General features: G+C 36.7%; 1 pseudogene; it reads right to left on the bottom strand.

Annotated features, from left to right (window-relative positions):
- Positions 1-16,017, bottom strand: part of LOC105853436 — a 30,719-nt pseudogene extending 14,702 nt beyond the window's left edge.
- Positions 16,018-17,495: the final 1,478 nt, after the last annotated feature.

The raw sequence follows: 17,495 nt of genomic DNA, 5'->3' as shown, positions 1-17,495 counted from the left end.
GGGGAGCAGAACAGGCAGAGTGATGAAGCACACTGCTGATGGAAGAAGTGGATGGGTCAGGAGAGGTCTGCTGCACCATGCATGTTGCCTCTGGAGCTGGAGATCTAACTTGCACTGAAACGGTTGTGGCTAGCTTGCAGTGCTGCACCCTAACCTGTTGCGCCACCAGGGAAGGTCCCTCTCTTATATTTTCTGTGCGTTTTTCTGGCCCGGAGCATACCCATTACACTCTGGATTCACTGGTATTCTTCTAAGCTTTTGTTCTCCAAAGAAACTTCCTTCTCAGTCTCTATCCCAGAACTCTAACTCTGTCTGCTACTTGCTTTGTCTGCTATTATATGTCTTCAAATGCTCTTGACAGATGCTACCACTGCCAGAAAGCTGTTCCAAACTGAGGAGGACAAAAGATAATTTAGCTTCTGTAATGGCCCTTCAGGAAATTTCAAGACAGGCTAAAATTCACAACCACGCTTTTCTGAAATCAAGATCTATATTGCCCCTTTTAACTAGCAAGTCTCACCAGCAATGTTGGCCTTTCTCCACACAGCCACCACTGAATGGAGTATCAGGTTAGCAAAAACACCCTGATACTTCCTATTGAAAATTATCAGCTGTTTTCCTTTCCTTCTTACACACTTGTTTTCTATAAACTTTTGTTTAAATTCAGAGTTCCAAAAAGTTGATTCTTTCAATTTTTTTTTTCCAGCTTCATCATTGGCTTAGCTGAGGCACTGATTCTTTAAGTTCCCAACTCATTCATTTTTCATGACATCACAGTTCAATCCAGTGGGGAAATAAACTTGTCAGTAAATGGTAATATGACAACTGGTTAATCACATGCAAGAGAATAAAATTGGACCCTATTTTACACCATACAAAAAAATCTGCTCAATATTTAAAAAAGACCTAGTCACTAAAACTAAAAATCGGCTTTTCCTGGTGGTGCAATGGGTTAAAGTGCCGCATTATGAAGCTCTAAGATGCCACTGCAGCCCTAATTCCGGCTGCTCCCCTCAGCAGTATATTTCAATAGATTGCCTGTTCTGATCCCCACTCTGTCTCTGGTGAATCCTCTCACCTTCTGCCCCTATGGCCTGTACCCCAGTTCTATTAGAATAAATAAATAAATCTTTAAAAAGAAAACTGTAAAATTCATAGAAGAAAATATAGCAGTACATCTCTGTGACCTTGGATTCTTAGATATGGCACAAAAGGTAAAAGCAAAACAGGACAAATGTGCTTCATCAATACCGAACATTTCTATTTTTAAAGGATACTATCAAAAAAGATAATGTACTGAATGGAAAAAGTCATTTGTAAAACATTTATCTGATAAAGGACTTGTGTGGAGAATAGAGAAAGAACTTTTACAACTAAAAATAAAAAGGACGAATAAAAGTGGGCAAAGGATTGGAATAGAAAGTTTTCCAAGGAAGTATGTGCAAATAGCCAACAGTACATACAAGATGCTCATTATATTGGGCATTAGGGAAGTACAAAGCAAAGCCTCAGTGAGATAGAACATCATATCCAATAAGATGACTAAAATCAAACCCAAAATAACATATACTGGCAAGAATGGAGAGATATTGGAGCCCCTGTATATTGTTGGTAGTCTACAAATTGGTCAAGCCACTTTAACTTAAAAAAGTTAAAAAGAAGGGGCCCCTCCCTGGTGGCACAGCAGGCTAAAGCACAGCACTAAGAAGCTGAAGCCACTGCAGCATGAGTTCGATCCCTGCCTGCCCCAGAGGTGATCCACATGGCACGGCAGACCTCTCCTGACCCGTCCGCTGCTCCCCTCAGCAGTGTACTTTGTCAGTCTGCCTGTTTTGCTCCCCGCTCTCTCTCTGGAGAATCCTCTCACCTCCCCTGCACTTCTGACCTGTACCCCAGTTCTGTATGCATAAAAAAAAAAATCTTTTTTTAAAAAAAAGTTCGAGAGAATCACATTTGACTTACCAATTTCTACCCAAGAGAAGTGAAAGCATATATTCACACAAAAACTCATAAGTGCTTTTAGCAGCATTAATCATGGTAGCTAAAAGGTGAAAACAATCTAAATTTCTGATGAATGGATAAACAGTCCATTATTTTACAAAATGGACTATTATGTGATCAGAAACAGGAAAGATGCACTGATAGAAAGTGCATTGTGGGTCAACCTGGGAACATTATGCCAAGTGAAAGAAGCTGGCCACCAAGGACTACTCATAAAGAGATTCTGTTTATATGACATGTCTAGAATAGCCAAATTGATAGAGACAGAAAGTAGATTAAAGATTCCATATCAGAATGGGAATTTGGGAAGCCATTATGGTGATATTTGTACATGTTGTAAAGACACTAAATTAAATTCTGTACTGTAAATGGGTGAATTATATACTATGTGAATATTTCAAAATAAGTTGCTATAAAATATAAGCTTTTGATTGAATTAGAAAGTCCATTCTGATGTAAATGAAAGAATGGATAAATTAACAGTTGATGAGGAACAAATTATTTCATAATCTCAAATCAACAAGATCAATTCCTAAATATATACAATATATTTTATTTAATAAGGATTAAAACATTATATAAATATAGTAGATTTATTTATAGTTAATTTAAAAATACAGAACTATTTCTTTGTATAAATACAATAAGATTCATGACTTATGAGATTATGGAAATTGGCAAGTCTAAAATATATAAGGCAGACCCATAGACTAGAATCTCAGGCGAGAGTTGCTAATTTTCTTCTTCCTCCTTTTTTGTCTTAAGGTCTTTCTACTGATTATGTAAGGCTCATTTATTCATTATCTAGGTTAATATCTTTTAATTAAAGTCACTGCTTTTAGATATTAACCATACCTATAAAATAAAATACTTTCACAATCACACTTAAATTAACTAAGTTCAATTAAATTAACTGAATGCTATAGCCTAGAAAGGTTGACACGTAAAAATATCTCATTATAAAAGTCTTACAAACAAGTGGGATAATTTGTAAGTGAGGCCTTGGCATCTATCAACTCAATGAAATAGTCAAGGTGAACATCACTAGTAATGGTACACATAAAAATAATATGTGTCATTGCTGGATGACAATGAGAAAAAAAATTTCATATAATTTCTGCAATATCACTGCTACCAGCAAACATCAGCAAAACTTCTTTGCAGGAGATTTCTCAAAAAGAAAAGTTCTTTATCTTCAAAAGTGTCAAAGTCATGGAACTGAAGTAATATGTGTCTGATTCCCCAGTGTGACTGTACAACAGTGTGACTGGCAAAACTGTACCTTCAGCCCTTAAGTAGAAAAAGCTCCACTATGATCAGGTAAGCCATTTTAAGTAGCTTATAAGGAATCTTATTCTTTCATGACAACAGTTCAGATTTCTATTTGTAAAGGGGATGTAAGTGACTGGTCATTATAATTTGACTCTTAAAATGGTCATGATTTCCTTTAACCAATTGCCAATCTGTAGGGAGTATTCCAACACACACTCTTTGAAATAAAGTCCTTCCACTCCTATGTAATTCGTGTTTGTCTCCAGAATTTTTAATCTCATGTTCTGACCACTAGTGTGACATACTTATCAGCCATAAAATGTACCTTATTTCTAATATTATTTAAATCTTTAAGTTGTGAAAGCTCAAAACTTCAGTTGAGCAAATGCATGGTTTATCATTTGAGTTACAAAGGACATAGAATGGAGTTCCAGTTGGCATACCAGGAACTAATTAGGACATGAGCACCCCAACGTTGTAGATATTGCATGTGAAATCATATTTGATGGATCATGCTGTGGAGAAAATGCTGAGATCAAATCTAACTTACAAAAGATTGATTTATGTAAAGGATTTTGAAACTAGTTGCTCATTGAGGTTAAATTGACTGATTAAAAAGATTAAAATCACTAATGGAGAAAAGATAGGGTGAACAAACAAAGGAAGCATAAAGCATCTGCAATGATTTAAGATAATGGTTATACAAATACTGTCAAAATTTTAGGGTCCTCTCTGGTGGTTCAAAGGGTTAAAGCACAGTACTATGAAGCTAGCCACAGCTGCTTCAGCATGGACTTCATCCCAGCAACCCACATGGCATGGCAGATCTCTCCTGTCTCATACTCTGCTCCCCTCATCAGTGTACTTTGTCACTCTGTCTGTTCTGCTCCCCACTCTGTCTCTGGTGAATCCTCTCACCCTCAGCATCTCTGGCCTGTACCCCAGTTCTGTACAAATAAATAAATCTTTAAAAAAACAAAAAAAAGAAAGGAAAAAAAATACTATCAAAAAAAAATTTTTTTTAAAGATTTATTTATTTGTACATACAGAAATGGGGTACAGGCCAGAGGCTCAGGGGCGGTGAGAGGATTCACCAGAGACAGTGGGGAGCAGAACAGGCAGATCGATGAAGTACACTGCTGAGGGGAGCAGCGGGCGGGTCAGGAGAGGTCTGCCGCGCCATGTGGTCACCTCCGGGGCAGGCGGGAATCGAACTCATGCAGAAGTGGCTTTAGCTTCTCAGTGCGGTGCTTTAACCCGCTGCGCCACCAGGGAGGGCCTACTATCAAAATTTTAAAACATCTGATGTAATAAACTCAGTATAGCTCCAGGACCTATTACATTTTCAAGAGCGCTAGAAGCAGGGGTACAAAGCAGAAGAAAAAAAGACTACAATCTCCATGGAATGCTCTCACAGTTACCAGAGGATGACCTCTTCTGTTGTATCCTACTCTATCTCCTCCTACTGCTCAATTGTTTTCTAACTTCAATTTTCAAAAGGTAGCAATTCACCATGAAGTATGCTTCCCTACATAAACATTTGAAAAAAATGTAATCATCTCTCATTAGGAGATTGAATGGCAAGACTTTGGGTACAGTACCCCATTACAGCTAATCTGAGAAGAGTTGATGTTTCACTGCAGGGCTACAAAAGTTGTTTCTGATTTTTAAAAAAATGTATATGAGTTTATTTACTCTTTATTGGTTGATCCTCTCTCATTTCCCAAAAGGAAACTTTGCAAAAGGAAAGAGCATTAAATACTTATGTATGGTTTCTTTTTTCATTGACTCTTTAGTTTCAATTAATTTTGAAGTGCAATTAACACATCTTTAATATGACCATACTTGCTATTCAATGAGAGCAGCTGTTCAACCTGAGTAAATTGCACCTTCTTTTAAGGCCTGTATCCATTCTCAAAATATCAAAAGGTGCTCAGTTGTGAGCATAGAACTAAACTTCAAATGAATTGGATACAACACTCTTAAGAATGAAGAATTTAAGAGGGTCCTCCCTGATGATGCAATGGGTTAAAGCACAGCACTGTGAAGCTTTTGCAGCCACAGCAGCATGAGCTCGATCCCCAGCCAGGGATGTGACCCACATGGCATGGCAGACCTCTCCTGATTTGCCCATTGCTTCCCTCAGCAGTGTTTTTCAGTACATCTGTCTGTTCAGCTCTCTACTCTGTCTTTGGCGAGTCCTCTCACCTCCTGCATCTCTGGCCTATACCCCAATACCATATGCATAAATAAATAAGCCTTTGGGGAAAAATCTAGAATTTAAAGATAATAAGTTTAAATATCACAGTTGTCCTGATTAAAATTTTTGCAAAAAAGGAAAACAAACTTGAATGACCTGGAGAACTACATTAAGTGTGAAGTGCTATCAATTGAAGTGTTAATAATCAAAAAATTATTAACATCTAGGGCCTCTCTGGTAGTATAAGGGATTAAGGCTCAGCACTATCATGCTATTGCCACTGCAGCCTGAGCTGATCCCCTGCCAAGCAGCTTACCCACATATGGCTCAGCAGGCCTTTCCTGTCTCACCCATTGCTCCTCGCAGCAGTGTATTTCAGTAGATCTTCCTGATCTGTTCCCCATTCTGTCTCTGGCAAATACTCTCACCCTCCATACTTCTGGCCTATACCTCAATTGTTTTATGCATAAATAAATAAATAAATAAATAATATTTTAAAATATATTACTATCCATAGGATAAAGTGAATAATACTTTTCTATTCTTCCTGTTTTCTGATCATCAATACAAAATTATTAATAGTCACTGACAATCTCTCGGTGAATGTTCATTTTGCCAAATTCATCTCTAAATGAGTCCAGTTATTTCTACATAATTATATCAGGTGACAGCATTAATCTTCATAATGGAAAACCTTGGTGATGACACTGGGGATAGTTACAAATTAAGTATATAGTACGTTTGCCCTCTTTTTTATTTTTTAAGATTTATTTTATTTATGTTTACAGGCCAAAGGTGCAGAGGTGGTGAGAGGATTCACCAGAGACAGAGTGGGGAGCAGAACAGGCCGACTGCGAAGGTGAGCAGTGCGCAGGTCAGGAGAGGTGTGCCTCGCCATGTGGATCACCTCCGGGGTCAGGGTTCGAACTCATGTTGAAATGGGTTCAACCTTCTTAGTGCTGTGCTTTAACCCACTGCGCCACCAAGGAGGGCCCCTGGTTGCCTTTCTTAATCAAGTATACTATATTCTGTATATGCTCTCAATCTTAATTACCTTTAACTTTAAAGGTAATTCTTTGGTAAAGGCAAATATATCTTGATTCAAGAACTAAGCCAGAGTTCAACATTAAACCCTAGAGGCATTCAGCTTAAAGGGAGTGTGGGGGGTAGTAAAAAGTCGTAGGGCAGTCAGAATTAGTTAGGCAGCTTCAGGGACTTCGGGAGAGCTACAGAGGTGCAAACCAAGACATACTCCAGAGATAAGGACAGTAAATTCTAAAAGATTCAAACCAAACATACCGAACCAAACAAGAGATGAAGTCAGAAATCCAGGAGGGCTAATGGGAGTGGTAAATTTTAAGACTAAAATCAGGGCAGTAAAATGTAAGAGACCTTGGGCAGGGGAGGTAAAGTAAACTCAAGACAAGAGCTGGGAAAATGGGCACATCTGCCAGTTGGAGTCCAGCCACAGGGGAAAGAGCCAGTCACAAAATAGGATGGTGACACGTTAGAATGGAGAAAAATGATTTAAATCTCCCCTAGACATTGGGAGCATTGGCCCTTTGGGCATCTTTGCCCCTCCTTGACTTGCTGCCTGGGAGTCTTTGCTTTTGTGCTCTTCCTCTAAGTAAACTTTACTTTCTTGAATGAAGTTTGCTCCTCTGTGTTTATCTGAAAAGTCTGCAAATTCCTTTTTATAGCTTCAGGGGACAAGAACTCCTGGTGGTTTAAGGGTCACCGGGGTGAAAAGCTGCAGCAGCAGTGGCTGAATCACAGTCACTGCACACTGGCTTCAGGGAGAGGACAATGAGACCTCTCTGTCAGTGAGTTCTGGAAGTTCCGGACAGTTTAATTAGATTTAAACAAGCTTTTAGTGTTTTTCTTGAGTAGATATATAGAATAGTTTCTGTATGTTATCATACATCACAACATCATAGTCGGTTTCCTTTTTAGTATTTTTCTCTACTACTTAATGTCATCATTTTTTTCCCCACACACAATTTTTTTTTAATTCTAGCAATGTGATTGCACACAGAAATAGAAATTGAGAGAAATTCATGAGAGATGTTTATGAGGCACAATTATATTAAATGACCTATTTGCAAATATTAATTCTATGGCTCATGATTTAAATTTGAGGTTTAGATACATTACACGTAGCAATAGTTCTTGAGTGTGTGGTCTATTTCACAGACCATACATATCAAGGATGTTAAATGAAAGCATACCAATACCCACTTTATTGAATTTATGGTCGTAAAATAGTAAACATCATTTTAAAATAAACATCTGAATGTGTTGTATATGTTATAGGTATTTATTTACATGTGGATTTTAAGTGTATATATGTGTTTAAAAATTTTAGAAGTCTTCAACAACAAATTTAAATCTATGGTCTATCCAGATTTCTCCCCAAAATATGAAGGAGTAATTTTTGAAAAATATTTATTTATTTATGCATACAGAGCTGAGATACAGACCAGAGGTGCAGGGGTGATGAGAAAGTTCACCAGAGGCAGAGAGGGAAGCAGAACACGCAGATTGACAAAATATACTACTGAGGGGAAAGGCAGGTGAAATAGAAGAGGTCTGTTGCACCATGTGGATCACCTCTGGGGCCCTGGATTAAACCCACACAGAGGTGGCTACAGCCAGCTTGCAGTGCTGCACTTTAACCAATTGCATCACCAGGGAGAACCATGAAGGAGTAATTTTTAATCAGATGTTTTTTCCTAGCTACCCAAGAAGCTCTCCCACATAAGAGTTATCTCCTAGTACATAGTTTTATGTAAATCTGTATTTTATGTTAGTCTACTTTTAGGTATTTATGGAAGTGTTAGTAATTAAAGAATTTGAATAGTACCGGTGACACTAAAATTTTCTACCAAATTCTTCTAAACTTTGGAGGAGATCAAATTATAGAATGTAATTGTACATTTCACTCTTGGCAACATTTATTCAGGAGTCAACAGTTCACAGCAATAGCAGCTTTGCTAAAGACACTGTGAAATAAAATTCCATACCATTACATCTCTATTTTCATATATACATTTTAAATCTTCAAAAGTGTTAGCAAAGAAACTGATTCAATTACTCAGAATCATTCAGATGGGATCATTTGTTTATCATGCCCATGATTTTTTTTTTTTCCCTAAATAATCAATTCCGTTTTCTCAGGTCAGAAGTTCTGCTTTTATTCACAAGGAAGAATTCTGAATAACATGATTATGTAAGAATGTCATATAAAACCATTACTCTATTTTAAAAAATCATAGACCTGGAAGAAATTTGGTTAATTTTAGAAGTTGTACCAAGGATAACAATGAAAAAGCAACTCAATTGATTCCCATTATTTTCATATTATTCCTAATATAGTTAACATTTATTGAAGGCTACCATATTTTAAGCATGGGATACCTACCACATCTGCATGTTCTCCTTTATTCCTGACAGACATCCTTTTATCTTCAGTTTACAAAAATCTAAACACAGCTAAATAATTGGTGAAAATAAGCTCTTACCGTACAGCAGCCATGTCTGGCTTCAACACAAACACATAACACTGTGTTGTGCCTGAGGCTTACTAAGCAATATTAGTATTGACGGACTTAAACTGAGTTTGGATTCTACAACTAAGCAGTATGTAATCCCTGGCAAATCTCTTTTCTTTTTATTTTATTTTACTTTTTCTGGCATATAAAAATTAATGTTACTGTGTTTTCACCATCTAAATTTATGATCTCTCTCCCTCCTTCTTGCTTTTGCATAGAGTCAAAGGAAAAATAGCGACTACTTTGACAACCTTATGTGGGACTTCAGGAATGACACCAAAGCATGAACTTTGCAGCCAAATCCAGCAACCAGAACTTCATCATTTTCTCAATAAAAAAAACAACCAACCATCACTGGGTACAAAGGATGTGATTTTTCTTGACTCTGACACACTTCTGGATGGCAGAATGTGACTGTTTGGCTTCATTCAGCTCCCACTTCTTCCAGCATAATTCCCTTTGTATGGGAAGAGCCTCCAAAAGGACTGGCTTTAGCCCTCCTTAGTGGCACACTGGGTTAAAGTGCAGCACTAGGAAGCTAAAGCCACTTCAGCATGAGTTTGAACCCAGTGGGCCCCGGAGGTGACCACATGGTATGGCAGACCTCTCCTGACCTGCCTGCTGCTCCCTCAGCAGTGTACTTCGTCGATCTGCCTGTTCTGCTCCCCACTCTGTCTCTGGTGAAGCCTCTCACCGCCCCTGAGCCTCTGGCCTGCACCCCAGTTCTGCATGAATAAATAAAAAAAATCTAAAAAAAAATTTCTTCTGAGTAGATTCTTTTACTTAATTACTTTAAAAAGATAGAGCTTTAAAAATCCAGATAAAAGTTAAAAGTACTGTCCAGATTCCAAACTATTAAAAATAAATTTACAAAATTCAGTAATAGGCTAGTCAATATTATAAAGAGGTTAATGCTTCTAATGTATTAGGAGGTCATATATGTGAAAAATTTAAAAGTAAAGCTCTTCTAGAAACGGAAATGGGAAGAGTCATTAGTCTCCTCCAGCATCAGCAGGTATTCCAGAGAGTTTGCCAAAAAGGAAAAATGTTCATATCAGAATTTTTAGCATAATAAAATAAGTGCTAATAACCAAAAATGTTTAGTAATAAAGAACTATCTGAAACTAACCTGGCAAAATCAGTGGGACAGAGCTAAGCCTAATTCAGCTCACAATTGAGATCTACATGAGAAACAATATGTAACAACTATAAACAGAGCTGATGTTACTTGAACTCACAAATGTGTTCTACATGACCACCATATTTAATAACTAGAATAGAACTGATGGTAGTTGGGCTACAATAGATTTCTACATGAGCGGCTATCTGGTGATAATTGAGCTACAACACAATTCTACATGAGCACCTTAAATATTAGTGATAAGAAGGCTGGCAGTACTGGAGCTCAGAGTTGACTTCTACAGAAGCCTTGTGAGTAATTGCTCTAACAAAGCTGATGATAATTGAGCAACAATAAAGTTCTACATGAGCACACAGTGTAATAACCAGAACAGAGGTGAATTGAGCTCACAATTGAGTTCGACCTGAGAACAACAAGTAATAACTAGAATAGAACTGACATTAATTGAGATCATGGAGTTGTACATGTCACCATGAGTAAGTAATAACACTAACAGAGGTGACAGTACTTGAGCTCACAATAAAGTTCTACATGAGCAGTAATAACTAGAATAGAGCTGAATAAATTCAGATGCAATTGAGTTCTCAGTGAAGACTGGCTGGGTTCTGGTAGGGAGTTCCCTGTGGAAATCTGACAAGAAGTATTTTAAAGAATGTTCATAACTAAATGTAAAAGAGGATAATGCACACAAATATACAAACCCCCCCAAAATAATAACAAAACCCCTGAAGCTGAACAAGGAAATAAATAGAACCAGAAAACTAATGACAAATTGCAGAAGCAAACTATCATGTACCAATAATCACTCTATATAAGTTGTCTGGGCTCATCAATCAAATGGCACAGAGTGGCTTGTTAGATTAAAAACCAATGCCAGAGCCTCTCTGATGGTACAAGAGTTTAAGAGACAGCATTATGAATCTATTTGCAGCCACTGCAGCATGAGTTTGATCTCTGGCCAGGGAGCTAACCCACATGGCACAGCAGACCTCCCGTGACCCACCCACTGCTCCATCAGCAGTGTATTTCATTAGAGTTGCCTGTTCTGCTCTCCATTCTAACTTTTGTGAATCCTCTCATTCCCCACCACACCCACCCAACCCCCACATCTATAGCCTTGTATGCATAAATAAATAAATCTCTAAAAACAAAAGCCAACTTTCTGCTGCTTCCAGGAGACTCATCTGAACTCTAATGATAAATGGTAAAACATTCCTATAAGCAAAGGAATGTAGCAAGAGCCATATTTATAAAATAGACTTCCAGTTTAAAAAGGTACCAAGAGACAAGATTGTATATTATATAAAGATTAAGGGGTCATTAGAATAGGAAGATATCACATTCATTGATATAAATATACTCTGTGAGAAGTAGTAGCTACAGTTTTAAATGAGAGAGTAGGTCATGTGGGATTAATAGAAATGTATAGGCCACTGCTCCACCCCAAAAAACTGAGTTCACACTTTTCTCAAGTGCATATGAACAATGAGCATGCTAGCACTTATTTGAAGTTATAAAACAAGTACTAATAAATGCATGAAGACTGAAATTATAACAAGCATTTTCTCTGATCACACTGTTATCAAGCTAGAAATCAACCATCAAAACTAAACAGGAAAAACATCAGTGTTGTAGACACCACATACAAAAACAACTGAATGATTTTTAGATTAATGGGTCAAATAAAAAATATAAAATATCTGGAGATAAATAAAAAGGAAGACATAAGATACCAGAACCTCTGGGATGCAGCAAAAGCAGTACTGAGTGAAGTATATAGCAATACAGGACACATTAAGAAACAAGAAAAAGCACAAATAACTTTTTTTAATCATAAGAAACTAGACATACAAGAATTAACAAATCTAAAGCTAGTAGAAGGAAGTAAATAATATGTTAGAATGGAAATAAAGAAAATAGAATTTTAAAAGACAGTATAAAAGATCAATGAAATGAAAACTGGTTCAAAGAAAATACAGAGCAGACAAAAGCAAAACCTTTAGCTAGTCTTACAAAGAAAAAAGGTCTAGCTGATGGCAAACGATACACACAACAGCAATCAGCACATCTGCACAATGAGCACATATAACAGAGTATAGACTAGTTTGACTCTGAAAGAATAGCTATCATGACAGTTTTGCAATCAGTAACATTGAAAGCATATGAAATGAGAAGAGAATGAGACATGAATATATAAAAAGCCTAGTAATTTGGAGGAAAATGAAGAGCAAATATAAGATAGAAAACAAATATGGCATCCCCAAAGAGAAGCTCCAAAGGAACAAAATCACTGCTGCATCTTAGCATCCTATATAAAATATAGCAAGTTATTCCTCTGACTGGGTTTGCTGTTCCTCCTCCACCACAACCACCCATGTGTTTTACTTTATAAGAAATTGCAAACTTTTCCATAGTGGCTGAACCACTAGCAATATAGAAGCATTCCATTCATAATGAAATTGCCAGATTGCACATAATTGGTAGTTTTAAAAGGCTAGCCTGGGCCCTCCCTAGTGGCATAGTGGGTTAAAGCACAGTACTGTGAAGCCACGCACTGCATGAGTTTGATCCCCAGCCAGGGAGGAGCCCACATGGTTTGGCAGACCTCTCCTGGCTTGCCTGCTGCTCCTCTTAGCAGTGTGTCTCACTAGTTCTGCCTGTTCTGCTCACTGCTCTGTCTTGGGTGAATCCTTTCACCAACCCCCACCTCCGGCCTGTACCTCAGCTCTTGTATGAATAAATAAATAAACCTTTTAAAAATAAATAAATAAATAAAAGGCTAACTATTGAACTGTGTATTAATACTATTTATAATTCTAGGTGATATAGGGGAAATAAAATGGAAAGCAGAAGTGATTTTTCCCCCACAATTTCATAATTATAATCTAACTGAAATAAAAGAAATGTCATGGTAAAAAAAATCAATGCTTATCCTTTCATATTATTCAACCTATGAGGTTGTTATTAACAGTATCTGCCAGAGTCCATACATGTAAAGATAAAGAGCAATTATAAAAACTGATGAGACATTTCAAAGAAGGAATAAAATGAAATCAAAGAGCTTTGACACTGTGTGTGTGTGTGTGTGTATGTATGTGTGTGTTGGTGAATTTAATGGGATAAGAATAGATTTCAAAAGTTTATATTTCAGTGCAGAAATTTGTGGATGAGAGGAATGCAATGATAGAACGTTGTGCTTATAGTGGAGTTGAGTAAACTGATGTTAGAAATAGAGACTGCAGAAATAAAATATTTTTAAAAGAATACTTCAATAGTCAAGAAAAATGATTATAACTTACTATTTTTCTTTGTAAAAATTCAAAGATCCAACATTAGGGCATATAATATGTACGTCTTATGTGTTATTCTGATGCTATTCTATGTATTATTCTGAAAATGTCCCTGGTTAAATGTTATGCTCCTTCAATTGAATCCAAAATCTTAATGAACATCCCAAGTCCCTTAGCAGTGATAGTTGTTATAGTTGTAATCAGTACATATTTATTTAAAAACATACTGATTGCTGGCTTCATTCTAAAGACTAAATAACAGTAACCAAGCAACAAATACAGAGAATTTGATTGACCATGCCAAGGAAAGACATTAGCTATTTATCATGTTAATCACACAACTGATTCAAAAAGTGAGTGCCAAAAGAGTCACCAACATTAATACCAAGCCTTTGTAGATAATAAGCCCAAGCTGACTGAGAACATGGGCAGAACAGAAATGCAAGGAATTCAGACAAAACCTGAGTCCAGTGTAGAGGGGAGTTAAACAAGCTCAAATTCAAGTTCACATGTCACAGTATCTTGACAGGCATGTTACTTTGCCTGGACTAGATATCTAGGATATTTTATAAATTAGAATAGCTGTTTTTAATAGGAACACCACTTCTAGCACAGGATTCTCCATTGAAAAATGAATCTAAGGTAGGAAATGAATCCAGGAGTGGCAGACAAGACTTTTCCAACAGTGTGTTTGGAAACAGCGCTTTGAGGACTCTAGAGGTGCTTGAGAAAAACATTCTGAGCATAATTTTGAAGGATTTCTTCAATTCTTTATTAATTGAACAGAAAATAAATATTACAAAGTTTCAGTTCATCGATCTTCTAGTTTACAATGAAAACAGAGTATGTACCTGTATTGGTACATACTTCTAAATTGTGATATTTTTAAATCGATTTACTTGTCATTAATAATTAAAAGATTATTATGAATATGAATATGTTTGTGTACATATATGGATATGCATCTGTACCTACTATGATATTTATTATACATCACAATATATATAAGTGCTATTTTACAGAAAATATAGTAGTTACATACTCTCTTATTGCTGGCAATTTAATATGGGAAATGACTATAAGCCAAGCATCATGCCAACTATCATTTATAGATAGATTTATAAAGGCATAGTTCATTCTATCTATATCCTATATGTAAGGATATATTTATATTACACACACACAGATATAGTTGTTTTCTGTAATTGTCATCAAACATCATGTCACACTTTGAATTATATCAAGGTCAGGAAGAAATAGAAATGACTTAATACCCTTGATACTTTTTAATATTTATTTATTTTGTAGAAGAAATGGGTGCAGGACAGAGTTGCAGGGGGAGGGTGGGCAGGAGGAGATGAGAGGATTAACCTGAGGCAGAGTGGGGAGTGGAGCAGATAGGTGTACTGAAATACACTGCTAAGGAGGGAAGCAGAGGAGACAGGAGAGTTCTGCTGTGCTATCTGAGGGTTAGTTCTCTGCCTGGGAATCAAACTCATGTGTTAGTGGTCATAGTGATAAGATTTAACCCCTAGCTACCAGAGAGGCCAGTCTTTGACACTTAAATTGGAATAAAGAAGGGCCCTCCCTGGTGGTGCAGCAGTGTTGTGTTAAAGCACAACACTACGAAGCTGAAAGCCACTTCAGCATGAGTTTGATCCTGCCCCAGAGGTGATCCACATGGCGCAGCGGACCTCTCCTGACTCGCCCACTGCTCCCCTAAGGAGTGTACTTCATCAGTTGGCCTGCTCTACTCCCCACTCTGACTCTGGTGAATCCTCTCACCACACCTGCACCTCTGGCCTGTATCCCAGTTCTTTATGCAAAAATAAACAAATCTTTTTTAAAAAATTAGAATACGAAGACAACTTGAAAGACAAGGTTACAAATAGGGAATTTTTTTTAAGACCATGAACTTCAATGCCATCTTAATTATTATAAAACCTAGTGCTCAGAGATAAAATTATTTTTTAAAATTCATGATGATTACCATAACTTAACTATTCCATTGTAGTTATTAAAATACTAGGAACTATGGTTCGAGAAAAGAAGGCAGTAAATGATAGACTATTAAACAAAAATAAAACATTTATGGCTAGGAAACTACATAAAACAATACAGAAAACTGAAAACCTCTAGAAAGAGCAGACTAATGTTGACTAATGTTGATTTAATACATTCTGATTATGTTACCCAATATATCCTAATTCTTCTTTTTTGAAAGGGAATCTGAAGTAGATTTTCAGAACGCTTATTTCCTGTTATAATTGCAACCTACCAATCATATGAGTTCAGTCATGAAGATAAATTAAGTAATTTTACATACACAAATTAATTAACAAGTAGACCTAGCTTTGAACATGGAAAAATAGAGGCTTCCTGCTGAACTCATTGCAGACATTTATGTAATTCAGTGGTGGTATCCTACCACTCAGTGCTAGTATGGAGTGGTAGGATGACAGCAAATGCACTCGTTTCTACGCAGTTCTGGCTCTTTTTGCTGAATTCTGTCCGTTTCACATGAACTAGTGAGGATACTCTGGATATGTTTCCATTCTCCATGCTCTCAACATCATGTAGATAGAAGTTATTTCATAGAACTTTTGAGACCATTAAGATATTGTGTGTTCATGATTTAAGACAACATAGAACAAGCCACTAATAGGTGCTATTAAAACAGTATAGATTACTTGAATTCTCCATACTTCAATCTTTTCATTTATAAAATGAAGAAGGTAGACTGAAAAATAAAATAGCTTCCTCTAATTTTAATTGTTTATAATCTTATATATTTCCTATTAGATTGTACACTAAAGGTACAGAGTTTCTACTTCTGTATTTTTACAAGGAATATCATTGACTAGATGATTTTATAATGAACAAGAACATACCAAAAAATGTTCACTGTCAACAACATGTGCTTGAGTTTTTCACCCAACTCTCAAATTGAGTCAAATCTTATGAAGCCCAAGACAGTTGCATTTTTAATTAGCAGTGCATGGACTGCTGTCCCTCATCATTCTAAATTTCAGCTATACATTTCATTTTCTTTGGTGCAAACGATAACTATGTTGTTTTGATGAAGTAATTTAGAAAAGAAAGGCTACACTTTATTAATAATTGATAGTGATTGAAAAGCAGTGAAAGATGCAAGACAATTAATAATTATCATTAATGATTAATCTACATTGTTTTGGACTATGTACATGGATCTAAAATATATTGTTGTACCAATTTGAGGAACTGAACCTGAAATACTACCCCTTGAGCATTTAACATATCTCCTTGGGGCAAAACAGGAGGGAATATGTGGCTGATGACAACAGAACATGATGAGCTCTGCTAACGATCTGCTCAGTAATCTGTGTGATCTCCTAGTAAGAAGCACAGTGAGGAGAGTGTGGTGCATGAAGAATACCCAGCTCTGAGAGATGTACAAATTAGCTATGCTTAGTGAATGCTTACCTTTTGTTAATTCACTATCCATTCATTATTTCTTTTGATCTTCACTGTCTCGCAGAAGTATTATTACCCTCAACTTAATTAAAATGATGCTGAGACTCAGCAAAGACTGACAGCTGGACTCTTCCCCTGTCTGCCTGCCTTCAAGCCTTCAATCTTGCCACTGCAATGCGCTGCCTTGACCCTCACACCAGCCCTGAGACCTGATTGGGTGACAGCCTGCCTATGGTTTCTAGGATCCCCTCATAAACATTTATGAACATCTGTTCTTGAGAGATTGAACCCTACACCACGTAACTGCTGGTTGGTGCTTGTTTTTCTCATCTTCTGTCACAGCCTTTCTGTAACTTTTGGGTAGGTGTCTATTGGTCTCATCCTGTTTTCCACCACTGCTTTTAGAAGATAAGCGTAAAAGAATTCTATTATTATCAATCTTACTATTATATTTTATTGCTGAAATCAACTCTGAGGTTATTAAAAGAAGGTTGAGTACCTCTGATTTATAAAAGAAGGCATGGGATATGATCGCATGTGACTGAGTCAGTGAGTTACACAACAGAACTTATGTTTCAGTTGTA

Source organism: Condylura cristata, unplaced genomic scaffold, assembly GCF_000260355.1.
Source record: "Condylura cristata isolate star-nosed mole 26May11 unplaced genomic scaffold, ConCri1.0 scaffold00009, whole genome shotgun sequence".
Lineage (NCBI taxonomy): Eukaryota > Metazoa > Chordata > Mammalia > Eulipotyphla > Talpidae > Condylura > Condylura cristata.
The sequence above is the reverse complement of the archived record's forward strand: the minus strand, read 5'-3'. Positions and strand labels throughout refer to the sequence as shown.